Raw genomic sequence first — 19768 nt, 5'->3', positions numbered from 1 at the left:
TGTTCATTATTTTATTCATCTCTTATTGCTAGTACAGTTTTAGTAAGATTCTTATTGCTAATACAATAAAAGTTTAATATCTGAATCCACCAACGTAGATTAAACACAAATAAAATAATATTAAAAAAATAAAATAATTGAACACAAATATATATATAGCTTTGACCTTTAACAATATTTAACGTTTCTAGAAATACATAAATACATACTACAATACTAGAATACATTACTGAGACAGTTATATAAAATCACATTGTTATGAATGTAGGTTAATGTATGAAATAGTTAATCCTCTGTTATTACAATGAATGCGTTCGGAAACATCATCTGAGATCTCTCATGTATCATTTTTCTTTAACATTTGGTGATGTTTTCGAACGCAGCTAATGTAATATAATATATGAACATATAATCTTTTCTTTTTGGCAACAAAAAGTATAAATAAAAATTTATAATATAATATAAAAATAAAAATCAACTAACCAAGTATATAAGCTTCAAAGCAATATAAATTTCTGTTATATGAAAATTTATTATATAAAATTAATATCACAAGCGCTGATCACATAGTATATGACAAGAGTATTATATGTTTATCATTAACAAGGTACCAAATTACTGCTTATATTGTTGAGCCAGTCAACACTTTCAGGATCTCCTTTTCATAGTGCGCTTGATCCGTAGAAGTCATTGATCGAAGTCTAGATGCAATGTATGCACCAAGCATGTCAAATCTATCCATTTTTGGAGGAGGCACATTTTCTTGAGCCATATTTTTTATAGTATTTACAGCGTCTTGCGGTACTGTAGACTTTTTTGAACTTCCTCGTTTCACATATAATGATTTCTCAGCAGCATGTTTAATATTCAATGGAGCAATACAGATCTGGGTGGAGAAGTAACCATTGAAAAACGTGATGTATCATTTATTGCTGTTTGGCACTGGCTGGCACTGTTGCGTATAGTCGCATTTGAAGTTGAGTTCGAAATAAAGCTAGGTTCTGGTGAGATACATGATTCAGAACGTACAGATGATGATGTTTTATCATTGTTTGTATTTGTTGTATTGTCAGCTTCAGATACATCAGATGGAATAATCATGAATTGCTAAAAAAATCAAAATACATTAAACAATATTTATAAAAATTAACATTTATTATTATTATAGTATTTAATTATATACATTATATATCATCATTATTCATTAATTAAATTAATGAAATAATAGAAAACAATTTAACAGAATAGCATAAAGATGAAAGTTTTACACTTACTTCCATGTTTTCATCGTAATAAACATTTGTAATTCTTGATGAATTTTGCACATCGCTATAAGGATGAGAAACAGGTGAACGATTCGTCTCGCCCTTGGCTACAGGAATATGACTTTGTAAAGAAAGATTTATATTATCAATACTATCAGTTTGTGTGCAAGTTCTTTTTAAAAACAAGAGCAAATCATAATATTCCCATTTTGGTTTGTACATCTCATCTGTTCCTTTCCCACTACAACGAGCTTTCGATTCTCTTATCTTCCTCTCATTTGCACGGAAAGTGTTTTCCATATTTTGAAACCGTTTGTGAACCATATCTCCTAAAATAATAAAATTAAAAAAATTTTTTGACAAAATGATTTGTACATAACCTCAACATCGTGACTCCATATTCAATAACTAATTATTGTGATATACATTTTCACACAACTGTTTTTTTCAAACTTAGTAATCTAACTGTTCGTATTATCATTTACAAAACAATAATGAAATAAGAAAATGAAATAAATAAACCTGATATACCTGTAAAGTTGGGACCTAGAGCTTCCGCTATTTGATCCCAGTGCATTCGCTTTAAATCTGTTCGACGATATTGTTCTACAGTTGTGTCCCATAACAAAGGACGTTGTTTTATTAATTCAATCATTATGCACTCAATATCTTTTGTAAAAATATTACTTTTTGGACCCATTGAACAGAGGATGATTCTGCTTGTGCATAAGCAACGAGTCACGTGACTGAAACTCTGCACTTTATTGGCTCGGATCGCGGATTAAGGATCACGAAAATAGAGAGTCGCCTTATATCTATCGACTTGCAATCCGGATCCAAAGCTGCCTCAACCTGATTAGCTGAATTCTGATCCGCGATCCGCAATCTCAATCCGATCCGCGTCTGCAATGCGTAGTCTGACACGGGCTTTATTAGATCTACTGCGGCGTGAAAGGGATCTAGTGGTGCGAGAATTAGAGGTGTTACGCATAGAGAACGCGACCTTGAGAGACATGATGGGGCAGCGAGCGGCTGAAAGGGAGGTACCAGCTTTGTCCGGTGAGTCTGTGACCGGACGGAGGGTTTTTACCGACACACTCTGTGTTAGATTCGTTATCATCGGTCGCCACTCGATTTTATTCACGAGAAATCGAGAAAGATTTATTTATCGTGCACTGACCCTTCGCTGGACCTCGCTATGTCCCTCCTTTCCTGCTTCAAGCCCGCCCGCTGGGACTGTGGACCATCGCTGGACCTTGCTTTGTGGACCGTCTCTGGGACCGCAGTAGCGTACCACTCATGGTGGAAGGAAATAAGGTGAGGCAATGCGCATCATGAGTTTCACAGCCAATAGAGAACGCCGCACAGTTGTCGGCCATTACTAGCGGTCATTCAAACAAATAGAAATGGATAGGAAAATCTCTCAGTCATAATTACTGAAAAATTATTAATTTTTCATAACGAATGGAAATAATATCACGAAAACGAGCTTCCATAAAGAAAACCATATTTTTCTATGGCATCAATTTTGGAGGAAACATATTTTTTTACCGATAAACAAGTCATTTTGGAAAAATTATAAATCGAACTTATGAAAAAAAGACTATCGACGAGTAATAAGCGTTCGTAATTGATGAATAAAATCGAAACTATGCTAGTCAACAAGTATTGCTAATGAATATAAATCATGTCACAAAAGATAGTTTCAGAAATGGTCAGTGGTGTAGCGGCAAGTATTCTGCTTTGTATATTTTTGACTCGGGTTTGAATCCCCACTGTACCTTTTTTTTATTGACCCAGTTGCAATTAATGATAATGAATCAGGCTGATTGAAGGAAATTAATTAGAAAACGATTATTATCACTCACCGATTTACCTTTTTTTTTTAATATCTTCAGAATTTATTTGGCTATGTCATTGACTAGAATCAGGATGTTTTATTGAAAATTGTGATTTATAGCAATAAAGTAGTTAAAAAAAGGATGAAATTTTATAACTGGCGGCGTTTCTTTTGGGCTTTCACTCAACGGTTCTCTCCACAACCAATTTTCAAAAATTTTTAATAATAAAAAATGTTGAATGTTATTATTGAAAGATGAATAAATATTTTTCCGAAATCCAATGCCAAAAATGTAGAATACCTTAAAAAAAAAACTGAAAATTGGCTCTACAAAAGATGAATCCCCTCTTGATATTTTATTCTAAATTACCTGTTTATGGGAAAAATATATAAAAATTAGAAAACAATAAAAGTGGATAGGGACGTCATTCGAAGTTCTATGGAAAAAACATTAATTGCTAGTTAACAGTTTTATTACACATTTTCTTTATTTTTTTTTCTTTTCTACTTTTTTTTAGCTGTTTTCTTAAACCTATTTTCTTCTCGAATTTGCATGTTCCATTTCCTGAGCCTGATGTACGTTCTCGTGCGCACCAAACACAAAAGTGCATCACGAGGAACGGAGTCATTTTTCTCCATTACAAGATTTGCCACTTTTTGAAAAATATGTTTTGTTTTTGGTTTTAGTTGATTTGCCCCGTGAAATTCTTCAAATACATTGTCCATGATGTTTGCTACCTTAATGAATTCTTCAGAGGGGTACATCAAACCCCCTCTCGATAACATCGTTATATATTCCGAGTTATCCAGCGATCCTAAATCTCTTGTTGGATTACCTAAAAAGGAATACTCGTCTCTAAACCGATAGGCAACATATCCCGCGATGTATTTTAAGCCTTGATTGCAGATCCATTCCCGGTCATCAATTTTGTCGACATTTTCGACCTGTTCGACGAGATTCATTTCTTCTTCTGTTGGCTCATAGTCGTAGAAATGTGAAACTAGTGATAAAAAAAATTCGTGTCAATCTCATTTAATTATGTACAATTAATTTTAAATCCAATGACAGATGCTATTAACAATATAAATAGAGTAATGATGATGAAAATTCTCTCTCTCTCTCTCTCTCTCTCTCTCTCTCTCTCTCTCTCTCTCTCTCTCTCTCTCTCTCTCTCTCTCTCTCTCTCTGTTTATGTAATCTTTTTGTCCCAATAACATGCATGGTAGTACTTCTACCATAGAAATGTTATAGCAGGACATAAGTTTGTTCATTTTTACCTCAATAGGCGCGTTCAGCAGAAACAACTGTTGAGTTCGTCTTATCAACACTCTGCGTTGATTGGTTGGTTCTAAAAGTAAAAGTCAATCACGTTTGACTGAGCGGCTTGGTCTGCTGAACGCACCTAATATTCACCTTCAAAATCATCGCCTTGTTCAATGAATTCTTTGAAACCTTCAGGAAGCTTCAGTAATTCACAATCGTCAGTTTCCATCGGATTGCTATCATCCACATACGTCATCTTACTCATCTCATTTTCCATTATTTTGCAGTCTTCTTTTTCTCCATCATCTTTTGGAGATTCTAACGAGCCCATGTTTATCAGAAGTTTATCTTCATTTTGCTGTGAGGCAGAATATGAAGGATTTTTCTTCGACGGATTTTGTGTTTCCGTCAAACTTGAGTCGAGTGGATCTGGAACGGTGTTTGCTCGAACTGAAAAGAGAGCTGTGGAGTGTTTCCCAAGAACATACCACCGAAGTCTATTTTGTAGATCTATAGCATTGGGGTGATCATTATATCCTCCCATACCACGAAGGTAAGAGAACATATTCTCCAGCCCATCTTGATTTAGTCGGCAAGTCATGAGAAATTGGACTTTTTCTTGGCCATAGGTTGTTTTCAAATATGCAAATAAACTTGGCAACGAGCGACAGCACAGTGCGATGCCCTTCTGAAAAGGAAGCATAGATTTCTTCCCGAAAACAGTCATGTTTGTGATGAACTCTTTCATTTCTTGCAATACTTGACATTGAGATTCAAGTTGAACGCCGAATCCGTGAAGTTCTGGATTTTTTCCATACATCGTTCTACTGTTGAAAATGTCGAACCACTTATTGAATATTTCCAGCACACAAACCACTGGAGAGCAATTTTCAAAACCAGCAAGACCTTTTCCAGCGCAAGATTGAATAGCTTTTGCTGTGCTGTTGGAAAATACTTGTGCAGCCAGTTTCACATTTTGACGCTGAGGGCCTTTTACATTTAAATGATGTTGTGTCAACTTATGGGCTATTCTCAAATCTGTATATTTGCTGTCGTTCTCAAAAGTAGATGCAAGAGATTCTTGGTTATGTGGATTCCATTATAAAGAAATCCATGATCCACAAAGTGATTTCGTGCCAATTTTATCGTAAATACGTACGGTATTGATCGTTACTTGGGTGTTCAAAATAACAATGTTCATTTTTGCCTGTTCCAATATTCAATTTGTTCCATAGCTTTGCGTTTGTTGTTCCCAGATCTGATGCTGCAGCCACTACCGTGAATCCACATTCAAAAAGCTGTTTGATCACTTGCTCCAGAGTTTCTTTGTCCATTGTTTTATCATAATCATAAAACACTGGCTGTTTCCATCGACCAAAAAGTCTTCTAGCCATGATAAATTGACATGTTTTATAAGGCCCAATAACTTCTTCATCCTTCCTGTTAATTGCCACGTCATTGGAGATGTAAACCTCATCAAAAGTTAATACTGTCAATTTCTCTAATTCTGTTAAGCTTCCAGCTTTGTTTTTCATAATGGCTAGGACGTCATTTAAAATACCTGGCATGACATCAAACTTTCGGGCCCAATTTCTCAAGGTTGTCATAGCTGGTAGAGGGATTTTCATACTGTTCCTAACGAATCTATAAGCTTTGGGACTAATGCTTCGTAAAGATATGGCCGATGCAATATCTTCAGAGCACCATGTTGTTTTTTTTATATTTTTGTTGGAGAGTATTTTCAATTGTCCTAGTGTGAAAACACTTTGCAATATTCTTTGGTATTTCATCTCTTTACTCTCAGCTTTGGATATTTTTTTTTCTTGCACGCCAAGTTTCTTGTCTTTCTTTCCAAGCAATTTATCTTTTTTCTCAATTATTTTGTCTTTTTCCTTGAGCTGTTTATCTGTCGTAATCACCTTTTGCATCAATCCTTCATTAGCCGCTTTCAATTGTTCATTCGTTTTCTTTAATTCTTCTACTTGCTGTAACAAAAGTATCAATTTTTGGCTCTGCTCATTGAGATTTTCTTGTTGAGACTCTTCTGGAGACCTAGAACCCTGAGTTTCTGAGTGAGTTAATTCAATATTGGTGTCCCTTTCATCCTGAACTCTCCGATTTTCGTCGGAAATATCCAATGCCAAATATTCAGTTGGAACAGCATCTTCCTTCAAACGCGGTAGACGGCGAAAAGATTCAGGCAATTGCTGTTGTGCCCAAGATTGTTCCTTATAAGCACTTGGCAAAAAATAAAGGGAACTTCCTGTAAAATAATATATTTTTTTATTTTAAAATTATGTTAACAAAAAAAGCAAACGATAACTTCTAAATATAATTTTTTTCGGACTGTGATCCAACTGACCTGTTTTTGTATTAATGTTTTGGTTTTTACCATGTTTCAGCCATTCTTTGCAAATGTCTGTCTTTGGAAAGCTAAAAAAACTAATCTTTGTATGTGGTGCTTTGTTCCGTCCTTCAGTACCGCTCTGACACCCTATAATCGGACAGCGTGGCATTTTTTTTCTGCAATCCTGAAATATCAGAAATGAAATTTTAATGTTTGTCGTTAAACTAAAACCAAATCTATAATGTGCTCTTTGCTTCCTGTTTTCTGCTCTTAACCTCTTTGCGATTATCTCGTATTTCGCAATTCCGTCGCGTAACGCAATGATTTTTGTTCTCTGTCGCCTAAGATAAAAATTGACGAACTTCAGAAGAGACAAGAAACATCACGTTACGCGACAGAATTGCGAAATACGAGATAATCGCAAAGAGGTTAAGAACAGAAAACAGAAAGCAAAGAGTACATTGTAACGCATCGTATAATAATTTTCTTAAAAAACAAGAAAAATTGAATATTGAATTACCCTTCAATATATCCACATTTATTATTCAATCACAATACAGTAACACTTTTTTCAAATATACGATGTAAACTGTAAACAACTTTTACCAAAGCGTGCTTGCCATGCGTGTTAGCGAAAAAAGATGGCCGAAACTGTGCGGATCCCCCACCATGTCTGGGCTGCGCAGAACAGAACGAAACTCGTCACGAGGATTGCCTCACCTTATTTCCTTCCACCATATGGTACACTGGATTCGTTGCCCCTCTGGACCTTCGCTGGACCGCGTCTGGATCGTCCTTCGCTGGGTCGGGTAACACCGACAGGTAGGAATTACGGGAACGGGTGAGTCTTTCGCGTGGTGAATCGTGCAAATAATTTTGATCGTAAGTTATAGTGAGTTAATTAAACAATTTATTCTGCCCGTTTCTTTACAGGTACTCCGATCGGTTCTTCCCGGACTTGGAGTTTTGCCGCCCGCGTACAAACGTGAGTATAATTCGTGTCCCTAATAGACTCTACAATTATCTTTGATGCCCAGTGTTCTCTGATATCGCGAAGCGGAGTCTCCTCGTCCTCCGGCTTTTCTGCCCTCTTATAGTCGAGCTCGTTTCCCTACTATTGCCCTGGCCCCGGCCAATTATCACGTACTCGTCGCATGTGGTCTTTGTACTCTCGTTGTTTTGACTCTCGCTCGCTTCCGCGTTCCAATTGTAATTGCTCGCACCTGTTCCCCTGCGTACAATAGATTCGGTGTACAATCCTCAGTTTTTCGGTGTTTTCGACGTTTGCCAATTGTAATCGCTCGCACATGCTCCCCTGCGTACAATAGATTCGGTGTACATTCCTTAGTTTTTCGGTGTTTTCGCTGTTTGCGAATTCGCATAGAAGCACGTACGCTTTCTCGAAAATTCTCGTCTCGCCGCTTTCACGAATGTTCCATTTGGTTCTACCCAAAGTTTCATTTCCTCCCCTATTGCGATTTTATTTCGTACATTCTTTCGTCGTTCCGAATATTGTTTCATTATGGAAACGGAACTTCGCGTTTACAATTTTGGAGCGTTTCGCTATCACCCGTGGTGATGTTTTGGTGACGCCCTCCGCACACCTGAGTCGCCCATGATCGCTCGCGGCTTCCGGTTCGCGTTTTGCCGTTTCGCTCATCGCATGTCGACGGCCCGTTACTATTGTCGTTTCTTTGACCCATTGGGCCCCTTTATCTCGCGATACCTCGCGGGAAATGTCCGGTTCGAGATATCGCGACCCGGTGGTCGGATAACGTCGCGGGTGGTACCGCTGTACCTTTTGGGTCCCCCTGAACCCTAATTCATTGTCGCTTCTCGCGGCGGGGTTTGGGTTCGCGATTTTGCGATCCAGTAGCTCAACTGCTCTGGAGTTTGTTTTGTCGCTCTCACGGGACCCGTACGCGCGCCATTCTATCGAAAAACTCGACTGATATATCTCGGGTTCAAATTGTTGGTACCCGCCAACTGATCGCGCCATTGCGCAGGACATCACCCTTCCTTCGTCGTCCTTCGCGCCATGGGATGTGTCTCGGTCCGCCCGTATCGGCCGTTTGTATTATCGCTATCCGGATGATCAGTCAAGTTTATCGCTTTTGATACGCCGTATACATTGTTTTCGGCTCATATGCTCTCTAAATTTCTTCGAGTGAGATTTAACTCAAAAGGAGTTAAAATTCACTCGGGTCGATAGTCACAATACTGCCGCGCGAAATGGAGTGACATTGCACTTTTTATAAGGGTGAATATTTGACTCCAACCGTAAAGTGATTGTTTCACTCGTTTGGAGTAAATGTTTAACTCCATTATAGATAAAATAATTTACTCAATCAGAGTGAATTTTTCACCTTTTCTTAAAGTGAAGCTTTCACTCTATTGTTACGAGTGAACAATCACTACAGTTGAAGTCAAATATTTATTCTTAGGGCCGGTTTCACCAACTCCAGTTAATTTAACCGGTCGATTCCATTGAAATTGATCAATCGCATTTGTTAATTTTGCTTTAACGACAAATGCGATTGATTAATCCCAATGGAATAATCGGTTGGTTATATAAATCAACTGGAGATGGTAAAACTATGTGAGAGGTATATATTAAAGAAATAGGTTAGACAAATAATTGCACAAGTTAAGAAAAAAAACATTATATATATTGAATTATTTATATATAAAGTATATAATGTATTTATTAAAACAAACACAAAAGTACTAAATATAATATTAATAATAAAGAAAAAAACTTTTATATAAGATATTTAAAAAGAAAAATAAAATACTATCTTACTAATTCGCTTGTAATCCTTAAAACGTGGATACATTTGTAAAATATTATAATACAATCAGTGTTAGCTTTTCATTAGTACTTTTGTAAACCCTTAATGTATTTCATTTACTTACTCATGTAATGCAACGCTGGTGTTTAACGATAAATTTTTAAGTGTCACATCAAATGCTCTACAACACGCTTTTGGTTCTACTAAATGTAGCACACAACCAGTGATAAAATCATAAAAATTAGCCAAATCTGCAGAGAACTGTATGTCAAAACAATAGTGTAATTTTAAGAGAATATCGAAAGCTTGTAAGCCATTGTTGCCAATTTCGATCAGATGATCATCTGCCTTTATGTAAAAAATTCCTTTTCTTTCTTTTGTAGTCATACTACATATTAAATAAGGTTGCACGTTCCTTTTATTAGCCTTATCAACTTGTGAGCACTCATTTAAAAATAAATTATCTTGTGCCTAAAGTGCAAATATATATTAATTAAACCTCAATGATTATTGAATGAAAATAGCTTAATGAGTGAAATAATATACTTTCGATTAGATACTTACATTCTTAAAAATTAGTAAACTGTTATGCGGGATTGTTATTTTAGCACATACATTTGAATATCCCACTGAGATACATTGGCTGTCCTTGTTTTTTACTTGTGCTGTCTTTTTGTCCTAAAATATACATATGTGTGCAATAACTTCTGTTGCAATAAAATATATTAAAATATACGTACACATACACGCAACACACACACACACACGCACGCAACACATATACACACAAATATACTTACATTTCTTTTTCGTTTGGTGTAATTAGGAGATGGCAGTAGATGCGGTAGCAAAATCAAAGCTTTCAAATTATCTATAAAAAAAGTTTATTAAGATATGTATTCAGACAAAGTATTCTGTAAATTTTTTAATTTATTTTATTACCTTCAATGTCATTCACCGAATGCAGTAAATTTGGTGCGTTTAAGGAAGAATACTGCAAAATTCTCGGTACATAGAAGCTTACAAATTTTGCCAAAAATGTATCATTATCTGGAAATTCGGCTATGAATTCTCTCTGGATCTGTAATAATAAAATAAATTGTACTAAGGCTCCGGTCAACGTGACGCTACAAATGCTTTGGAGCGTTCTTCTTCTCTTTCTTTCTTCATTGAAAGAAAAGAGAAGAGGAATGCTTCGAAGCATTTGTAGCGTCACGTTGACCGTAGCCTAAATCTTACCTTTTAGAATATTGACAGCATCTTCTGAGATACCATTGCTCAATAAAAACTGTGACAAATCTTCCTTGCTATTGAGAATTTCCTAACAAAAATTTCATTATTTAAATAGAAGCGATATATAACTGCAACCAAGATTTTATGTCGCGTAATGACGTTTAATAAATAAACTGAATATACGTAAATTCTTATACACGGCGCGCCCGCTCCCGTTATGAAAAAGGCGCGAAAGGCACGTCCGCGGGAGGTTATGGAGCGCCGCCGAATCCGCAACTTTGCGCGCCGCGTAGGGTTTGTTCCGCCGCATCTCCTGATATTTAATCGCGTGTCCCCCTCGCCATAGGGGAAATGGTCGAAGAAAATTACCGTTTGTTTCTCCTTATCGCGCCGCTTTTCGTGTGGGCCGGCCTTTAAGCCTTACTGACTCGTAAGCTAAAGTACGGTTGACCTAACCGAGTTCGCCACTCACTCGCGACACTCGAGCCCGCGTAATCCGTATCGTTTTATAATCCAAAGAGAATGAACCTTTGTACACCGAATAAATTGCTTTTGCCGCGGAATTAACAAAATAAATGCGTTTAATCTTTATTGATCGACGCTTCTCACATACTCCACGTCATATTATCTGAGTGTTAAGTTTAGCAAATGAAATCGTATTAATGGTACCGCACTTGCTACCATTATGCGTAAGCGTACCGCACGCACAAAGAAACGAAAAGGAAAAGAAAACGAAACTTAAACTTATTTTCTATATGACGTGTTGCATTTTCGCGTCACTCGCGCTGTCAATTTTGCCAATATAAACTATGCCAAATAAACTTTAACTCCCGTAATATAAACTAATAGATAAACTAATGTAAACGATTAGGGTTATTAAGAATTACGAACTAAACATTAAGAGACTGGCGTCTCTGTGAAACGAAATTAACGCTAATTTGCAAAAGAATTTTTTTTTTAATTAAAAAAAAAAAAAAATTTTTACAGGGTTGCCTGGCGCTTCGCTTCTCGCGCGCCTTCGGCCGCTATTCGTATGTATTTGACCGGAAATGAATATCCGGGAAAGAATCTACCATATGAAATCGTTTGTATTTCGTATGAAGACTTTTGAAGTGCAATTGAAAAGGTTTATGAGTCATTCGTTTAATTGTATATAATTAATTAATTATTTTTACACCATGCATTTAGCCGAAATAGATAAATTAATAAAAGTTTTTATACGGAATCGTTTGTATTTTGTATGAAGAGTTATGAAGTGTGATTAAAAAGGTTTGTGAGTCACCCAGATAATTATAATTAAATATTTATAAACTCGGTAATTAGCCGAAATATAGATTTTTAGTTATTCATGTTAAAAGAAGAAGGCGCTAGTGTTCCCGAAGGTCCGTCTGCAATCAGAATTAATATGAAAGTTTTAAAAATTATTTTATACTAAAATAAATAAATATATATACAGGCTAATATATAAGCCTGTAGCTATAAGCGATAGTTGCTAATTAAGTTTGTAAAGATGTACCAGCTGTGCAGGGTGAAGAGCAGGTTATCTCAAACGCCCTGCCACAACCCAATTAAAAGAGACTCAAATGTCATTACCGCTGAGAAGTACTTCTTGCCATTTAAGTTAGCATGTCAGAGCAACCGGATTGTCCATTGCGTTCCACCTTGAATTTTTTTTACAGTCGTTTATTAGGATTGCCCTACTTTTAAATTAAACGCTTTTAAATGTATTATTATTAAACTACCGATATCGATATATTATTAGTAATTTAATATTAAAACTTGACAGAGTGACGTAAACTAATTCGCTCATAGTATTATAACAAAGTATTATGCGTTCAAATTCTCGAAAGCTAGCTTCTTTACTATGCTCTCTCTTTATGTCGATCGATTCAGATAAAAATCTCCGAAGTCTTTCTTTCTCTCGCGTATTCCTCGCGTATTCCTAGAGTAAAACTGTACAAAAGCTCTACGAAAGTGACGATATTTTTCACGGATCTGGTTCGAGTCTCGGCTCTTGAGGAAGGTGCGCATGTATCAATTCTCTATAAGTTCTGTATTGTTTACACATAAATTATAGAATATCTAAACGTTTTTTTTTTTTTTCGATGTCCTGTGAAATTGTACAATAGAGTTACAAATAAAGATAAGCCATACTTTACGTATAATCTGATTCAGTCTTTGCTAATGTTACATAATAACGTGCGAAAGAACTAACAGTTAGACTATTTAAGAGGCTATTTAAGAATTTTAATTAATAGCGTTTTCGACTGGGCCGGGTTTGCTCGCTCCGAGAGCGATTAATGACGTCACTTCGGTAAATCGACCAATATGTTATTGCTCCGATCCCGGCATCCCGATCGCACTTAACTCGCACGCATAATCTGAAAAATATTATTATTAAACGGTTAACATCTTACATTTACTTATACATTACATACAAAGATGATATTTATATATAAACAGTACCTATCTAAGTGAGCTAATGTCGACGACATCTGATTAAATATGCGATATAAGGAGATCGCTTTTGATAATCCTCTCGAAGTGATTTGAAGAGCTTTCTACATCCATCGTCATTAAATAGACGCACGCAACGTAAAGTTTCATGAAGATGAGCTAGTTAGACTTAGCTAACTAAGACTTAGCTCAGCTTCAGTTTTGCCGTTTGCTATGACAGAACCCTCCTGCTGATGTTCCCCATCAAGCCTCACGTTCTCTTCCTCCGCCTGAGTCTCCATTCGCGCGAAGATCACGTTGATCATCTGCGTGAGAGTCGCACAGGCTGTTGTTTGATTCACCAGGTTGCGCGACGACAAGTAAACGTTGTAAACAGTACGAATTGTTAACAATACCGTACCCTCGTATACCTCCACATGCTGGGTTGTCATTACAGTCAGTAGAGCTTTAATAATCTGCAGCTGCACACTCTCATCGGTCTGTGGACCGGTGAAGCAACCGCAAATGGTCTCGACAATGAGCACAATCAGCAGCTTGTTAGAGTTGTTAGGCTCTGTTGAATCAGGCACATTGCCAGTGAGATGGCTATATGCGATTAACTTCTGCAGGCAGTCCAGTGCTGTGTCACCACAATCCGTAGTGACTAGCTCTGACATGCTGACTCAAATGGCAAGAAGTACTTCTCAGCGGTAATGACATTTGAGTCGCTCTTAATTGGGCTGTGGCCCAATTAAGGGCGTTTGAGATAACCTCTTCACCCTGCACAGCTGGTGTACATCTTTGATCTCGTTACGGAGGTCCTCTGCAAGATGGAAATATGAGTGACAAACTTAATTAGCAACTATCGCTTATAGCTACAGGCCCATTAGCCTGTATATTTATTTATTTTAGAAAATAATTTTTAAAACGCTCATATTAATTCTGATTGCAGACGAACCTTCGGGAACACTAGCGCCTTCTTCTTTTAACATAAATAACTAAAAATCTATATTTCGGCTAATTACCGAGTTTATAAATATTTAATTAAAATTATCTGGGTGACTCACAAACCTTTTTAATCACACTTCATAACTCTTGTGACGTTGCACCGTGTGCACGTCACAGTCTGTCCCATTCCCATCCTTGTATTGCGCGCGTACTGCCGAGTTTATAGTTTTCAGGAAGAAGCGGCCGGAGGGCCCGTTTCGACAGCGTGGCGCCATCCGCCGGTGCGGTAAAGCGCCCTGATCTAGAGGGCCGCGATCCCGGCACTGTTGGGTCGATCGCGAGCGTGGGCTGACGTAGAGAGAAGGCCTTCCCGTTGCGCCGGGAATAAGCGAGGGCGGCGGCCCTAGGAGATAGATTGAAGGAAGGAAGGAAGGACGAGATGTAACCAGCCACCAATCCCAGACATCAGGTATCGGGGAACGGCGGGCGGAGTGTCGGTATCGTGTCGCGTAAGATTTTGAGAGAGACGCGTAGGCTTGTTTGAGAGTTTCCTGGCCCACGCGCCATTGCCGTGAATTCTTTGAGAGGATTATCGCTTTTCGTTTCGTTTCTACGGGTGAGACATAGCCCGCCCGCTGACTCCCCGTAAGAATACCGAAGGGGCGTCCGTTTCTTCCCGACTCGACCGGTGTGGTATAAGATTTTGAGTGTAATCGAGTAACGACGAGCGACCGCGTGGCACCGGCCATGCGTCATGAATGTGGCGCGTGTTGCGAGATCAAACCTCGCGGATCGGCTCAACAGTCATTAGAGTTAAGTTACCGTTTCGAGCTTTTCGAGATTACCGTTTATGAGTATCGCGTCTATCGATCTGTGTGTAAGATATCTGCGTTTCCATTAGAGTTAGTTTCGCGTAGTGAAAACTTCGTCGTGCGGGCTTTCCACGCGTCTGGCCGTTCAGGGGCGTGTCGGCCTCCGGGATAAATTACCGCGCCCGGTACGGGAAGTGTGAGGCGTCGGCATACCGGACATAGGGTCAGCCTTCTCGAAGAAGGTGCCCGAACTCGACCTCGATTAACGTTCAGAAATTTAGAGCAAGATTTACTTCGGCTGAGAGTACCGCACGCCCCGGGCTGAATTAGGCGTGGGGATCACGTGCTCGCGGTGTGGACCGTACGGCGAGGCTTCGCGTTACGTTTCGAGAGGTGTTATGCGAGAACTCCTATATTGCGTGCATTGTTTAGTTTGTGAGAAACCTTGAGTTATATTGCGTATATCGTTTCGTTTGCGAGGAACTTTTGCGGGAAATTATTGTGCGCGTATCGTTTATTTACTCTTTCGTTAGTTAGCGTGGATTATGATGATTGCTTGTATTATTTCGGCGGTGTATATTATGGCGCCTCGCGTACTTCATAGCGTAGAGTGTCCCTTATTGCGAGTACAAGTTACACGTACGTTTTTCCGGGAATATTAGTTCAGCGTCCGAGTTTATTTAGAACCCTTCGAAAGACCTTGCGTGGTCGGGGAATTGCGATTGAACGCGGTGAATAATTCGCTCGCGTCCTGTAAGTTGTAACGCTATTATCAAGCTTCCTCTTATATTATATTGATTTACATGTTACTTGAGTGCTTTCTTTTGTGTTGGTTTCGCCTCACCACGGTCAAACCCCTCCGCATTCAGCCTATGTAAGGACCACGACCCTCTACCGAAAATCCTGAGCAGTCCTTGCGATCGGCCAGAGCGGACGTGTTATGACGTGTGAATTAAGAGTTGTGTCGATAATTAGAGTTTATGTCGGATCTTTGTGGAGTTCATGTAGAGTACTTTTCGCGGGTTAGAGTAAACGGTGGTGTGGCCGTATCCACACCTGGCGCCCAACATTGTTTCGTATCGCTTTCGAGATCCGCTCTGCCACCCGATCATAGCTTTGCTACGCTATTCAGTCCCGCCTCACGGCCCGGGGGAAAATCATATCGAGAAATAGCGTCGCACTCTTCATACAAAATACAAACGATTCCGTATAAAAACTTTTATTAATTTATCTATTTCGGCTAAATGCATGGTGTAAAAATAATTAATTAATTACAATTAAACGAATGACTCACAAACCTTTTCAATTGCACTTCAAAAGTCTTCATACGAAATACAAACGATTTCATATGGTAGATTCTTTCCCGGACATTCATTTCCGGTCAAATACATACGAATTCGGCCGCTGCCTGCTCGGTGGACTCACCGCCCTCTTCCTTGATCGCCGCGAGGCCTCTTCTCACCGCCTGCTTCTTGGACGCCTTCCTGGCCTTTATCAAAGGCTTGGCGAGTATCACGTCGTCCGTGATTATCGGCTAGCTGCTGTCGCTGCTCCGTCGGGGCTGCTCCAAGCGCAGCTGACGGCTGCAAGCCTTCAGGATCGCCAATACAACGGTCGATAACACGGTCGGTAACGGTACTATTACCACAAGCGACGGTTAGGCAGAGGCCGAATATCAATGCCATTTACCCGAGTAGAAATTCCCGAGTAGAAATTTCAGTTACTGTCTGAACAGGTCCAGATCAGGTGTGCCATAATACATAATCTGGCCCTGGTAAAGTCACCTGACATGGTCCTGACAAGATGTGTAACGCATTGCATGTTCAGGACCGGATTTCATTTACCTAATAAGGACCATGTCAGGCGAATTAATGAAAACCCTTATATTCACCCAACATAAAAAAATTTGTTTATTTTGAAATTTTATTACTATTTTTTAACTAAATTTGTTTCTTAGATGTAGTCTATGATATATAAATTGATATGAAATTATAAATATTTTCTGTATTTGAAAAAAACACCTACCTTATTGGTGGGATTCGAACTCGGGACCTCTGAATCGTGAGCCAACTGCCTTACGTGGTAGACTACTTTCTTAATTTAATGTAAGTGTTATATATAGTCTACATATGTCATAACCAGCGCAAATATATAATTTTTCAAAAATCATCTTAAGAAACAAATTTAATTTAAAAAGAGTAATAAAATTTTGAATTGGCTATATGATATAATATTATATTAATATTATATGATGAAAGAAGACGAATTGTACTTCCTACAATAATAATATTAGTCAAATAAAAAAGGCCTTCAATGTTTTATTATAGATATTATATTAATAATATCAGATTAATTATAATTATTAATTAATTTTGATATGACCTTTGAAAATTTGTGTATTAAGGGATACTCAATAAGGTCCTGACTATTGCCTTATCAGGCTTGCCTGGTTATATATAACCAGGCATGCTTGATATGGCACCAGTCAGGACCTGATCTGGCATGCCGTAGTCAGGCATGCCTCATTCATATCTGATCAGGGCCGTACATGACAACAGGCACGCCTGAATAAATTTCTACTCGGGCAGCGATGTCTACTGGCAATGGAAAAAACAATTTAAATTGTTATGTACGACATACGAGTTGGACGATCAAGCTGCCAGAATTCTAGTCGGCATGAAGTTAAAGGACCAGGCACTGAAATGGTTCCATTCTAAGCCAGAACACCTGGAGATTTCCGTCGAAGAGTTGCTCGAGGAGATGAGAAAAGATGTTCGATCATCGACCGGCCAGGATAATACTCAAAAGAAATTTCGAGAAACGTGTTTGGCAAGTGGCTGAGACATTTAGTGAGTATTTCCAAGGTGACGTTGGCGAATCAGGTGCCAATTGAAGAAGAAGAGATCGTCGACTATCTAATTGGGGGCATATCCGATGTGCATCTGAGGAATCAAGCAAAGATTCAGCGGTTTCCTACCAAAGAAGCGTTACTAGGAGCGTTCGAGCAAGTTCGGCTTGAGCCTGAAAGAAAAGGACGATCGCAAAAAGGGAACGACCATGCGAAAAAAGAGGCGAGCAACGGTGCGGAGAAGGAGAAGTCGCAGCAAGCAAAAAAAGTGCAGTGCTACAATTGCAACGAGTTCGGACATAAAGGTCGAGATTGTCAGCAGCCGAAACGTGAGCGAGGTTCCTGCTTTAATTGTGGCAAGGCAGATCATCAAATTAAAGACTGTCTACAAAAGGTTAAGAAGAACGCGGCCAAGGAGAAACCACGGGACGCGACGAAGGGATCGACGGAGACCGAAGCGAAGCAAATCGGAGTCGTAGAAGAACATATTTTTAGAGACTTGCGATATAAGTTTGTGAGTATTGAGCTATCGGTAGAACTGATCCTGCGTACGTTGTTAGATTCGGGAAGTCCGATTAGTTTTATAAAAGAATCTTTTGTACCGGTAAAATCAGTGACGCGAGTGAATAATGAGAATAATAAATATATCGGATTGAATAAGAGCCCGTTAGAGATTAGCGGAGTAGTAAACGCGACCGTAGAATTCGAAAGCGAAAATTTAAGTGGATTACTTTTACGCGTAGTGCCAGATTCATCCATGCAAGCTCCGGTTGTTATCGGTAGAGACGCGTGGAATATTTTGGGATTAAACGGTTAGTCGCAAAAAGAATGCGAGTGAAAAACGCGAGAAAGAGAACGAGCGCGTAGATTTTCTTGAAACAGATGCGTGTGAGATTTTAAATATAAGCGCGAGAGTATTAGCGGTAGACGAGGTGGATGCATTAAATATAAGCGAGGAAACTGCGCCTGAGTGGCATGAGCGTTTAAAGGAGTTGTTTAGAAACGAATATTTGCTAGCGGAACGACCGCCTACTCCGAAAGTGCATACGTAACTTAAACTTAAACTTAAGAAACATACCCCATTCCATTTTGCACCACGTAGACTATCTTATCGCGAGCGTGCGCAAGTAGAGAAAATAATCGAAGAATTGAAATCCAAGGGAATTATTAGACCGAGTAAATCACAATACGCTTCACGAATAGTATTAGTTCCAAAGAAATCGGGCGAAATAAGGATGTGTATAGACGATCGGTTTTTAAATGCGCTAACTGAACGAGTAAATCATCCTATTCCGGTTATTGAGGAAGTAGTAGAGTCAATAAATGGTAACAAGTATTTTAGTTTGGTAGACCTTAAAGACAGATTTTACCACATTGACGTTGCGGAAGAAAGTATTCCATACACAGCATTCATTACCCCGTTAGGGCAATTTGAGTTTACTAAGATGCCGTTTGGGCTGTCGACGACACCCATGACGTTTCAGAAACATGTAGAGAAGGTTATGGACGAATTGGTTCGATCAGGTGACGTGCGACTTTACCTGGATGACTTTTTTATAGCGACGCGAACTTTAGAGCGACATTTAGAGGTGCTAAAAATACTTTTTCGAACATTAGTAGAAAATCGGTTAGAATTACGGATAGACAAGTGCAAGTTTCTGTATACCGAAATAGACTTTTTAGGTTACATTGTGACGGGAGACGGAATCGGCCCTAGTGAGTCGGGAATAGAAGCAGTAAAGACTTATTCTGTACCCACGGATGTTCGAGGAGTTCAAAGATTTTTAGGAATGTGTGCGTGTTTTCGTAAATTTGTAAAAGACTTCTCGATAATTGCAAAACCCTTGTATGATTTATTGCGAAAAAATGCTGTATTCAAATTTGGTAACGAACAAATGGAGGCATTTGAAACTTTAAAGAACGAACTGATTAAATCACCTGTTTTGGCATTGTATAATCCAGTAGATGAAACAGAATTGCATT

The 19768-nt window shown here is 38.6% G+C and overlaps 1 long non-coding RNA gene and 1 pseudogene across 1 annotated transcript; both read right to left on the bottom strand.

Moving 5' to 3' along the window:
• Positions 1-11: 11 nt before the first annotated feature.
• LOC139815242 (uncharacterized) lies at positions 12-3431 on the bottom strand. The gene is made up of 3 exons (XR_011732694.1): positions 1797-3431; positions 1275-1594; positions 12-1107 (listed from the first exon to the last, which is right to left on the bottom strand). It is a non-coding gene; the product is annotated as an uncharacterized lncRNA (long non-coding RNA).
• A 5989-nt stretch (positions 3432-9420) lies between these two features.
• Positions 9421-14332, bottom strand: LOC139814712 (brefeldin A-inhibited guanine nucleotide-exchange protein 1 pseudogene; annotated as a pseudogene).
• Between the last annotated feature and the right edge of the window lie 5436 nt (positions 14333-19768).

The sequence above is a fragment of the Temnothorax longispinosus genome, chromosome 6 (genome assembly GCF_030848805.1).
Source record: "Temnothorax longispinosus isolate EJ_2023e chromosome 6, Tlon_JGU_v1, whole genome shotgun sequence".
NCBI lineage: Eukaryota > Metazoa > Arthropoda > Insecta > Hymenoptera > Formicidae > Temnothorax > Temnothorax longispinosus.
Note: the sequence above shows the minus strand (reverse complement) of the source record. Positions and strands in the feature narration are given on the sequence as shown.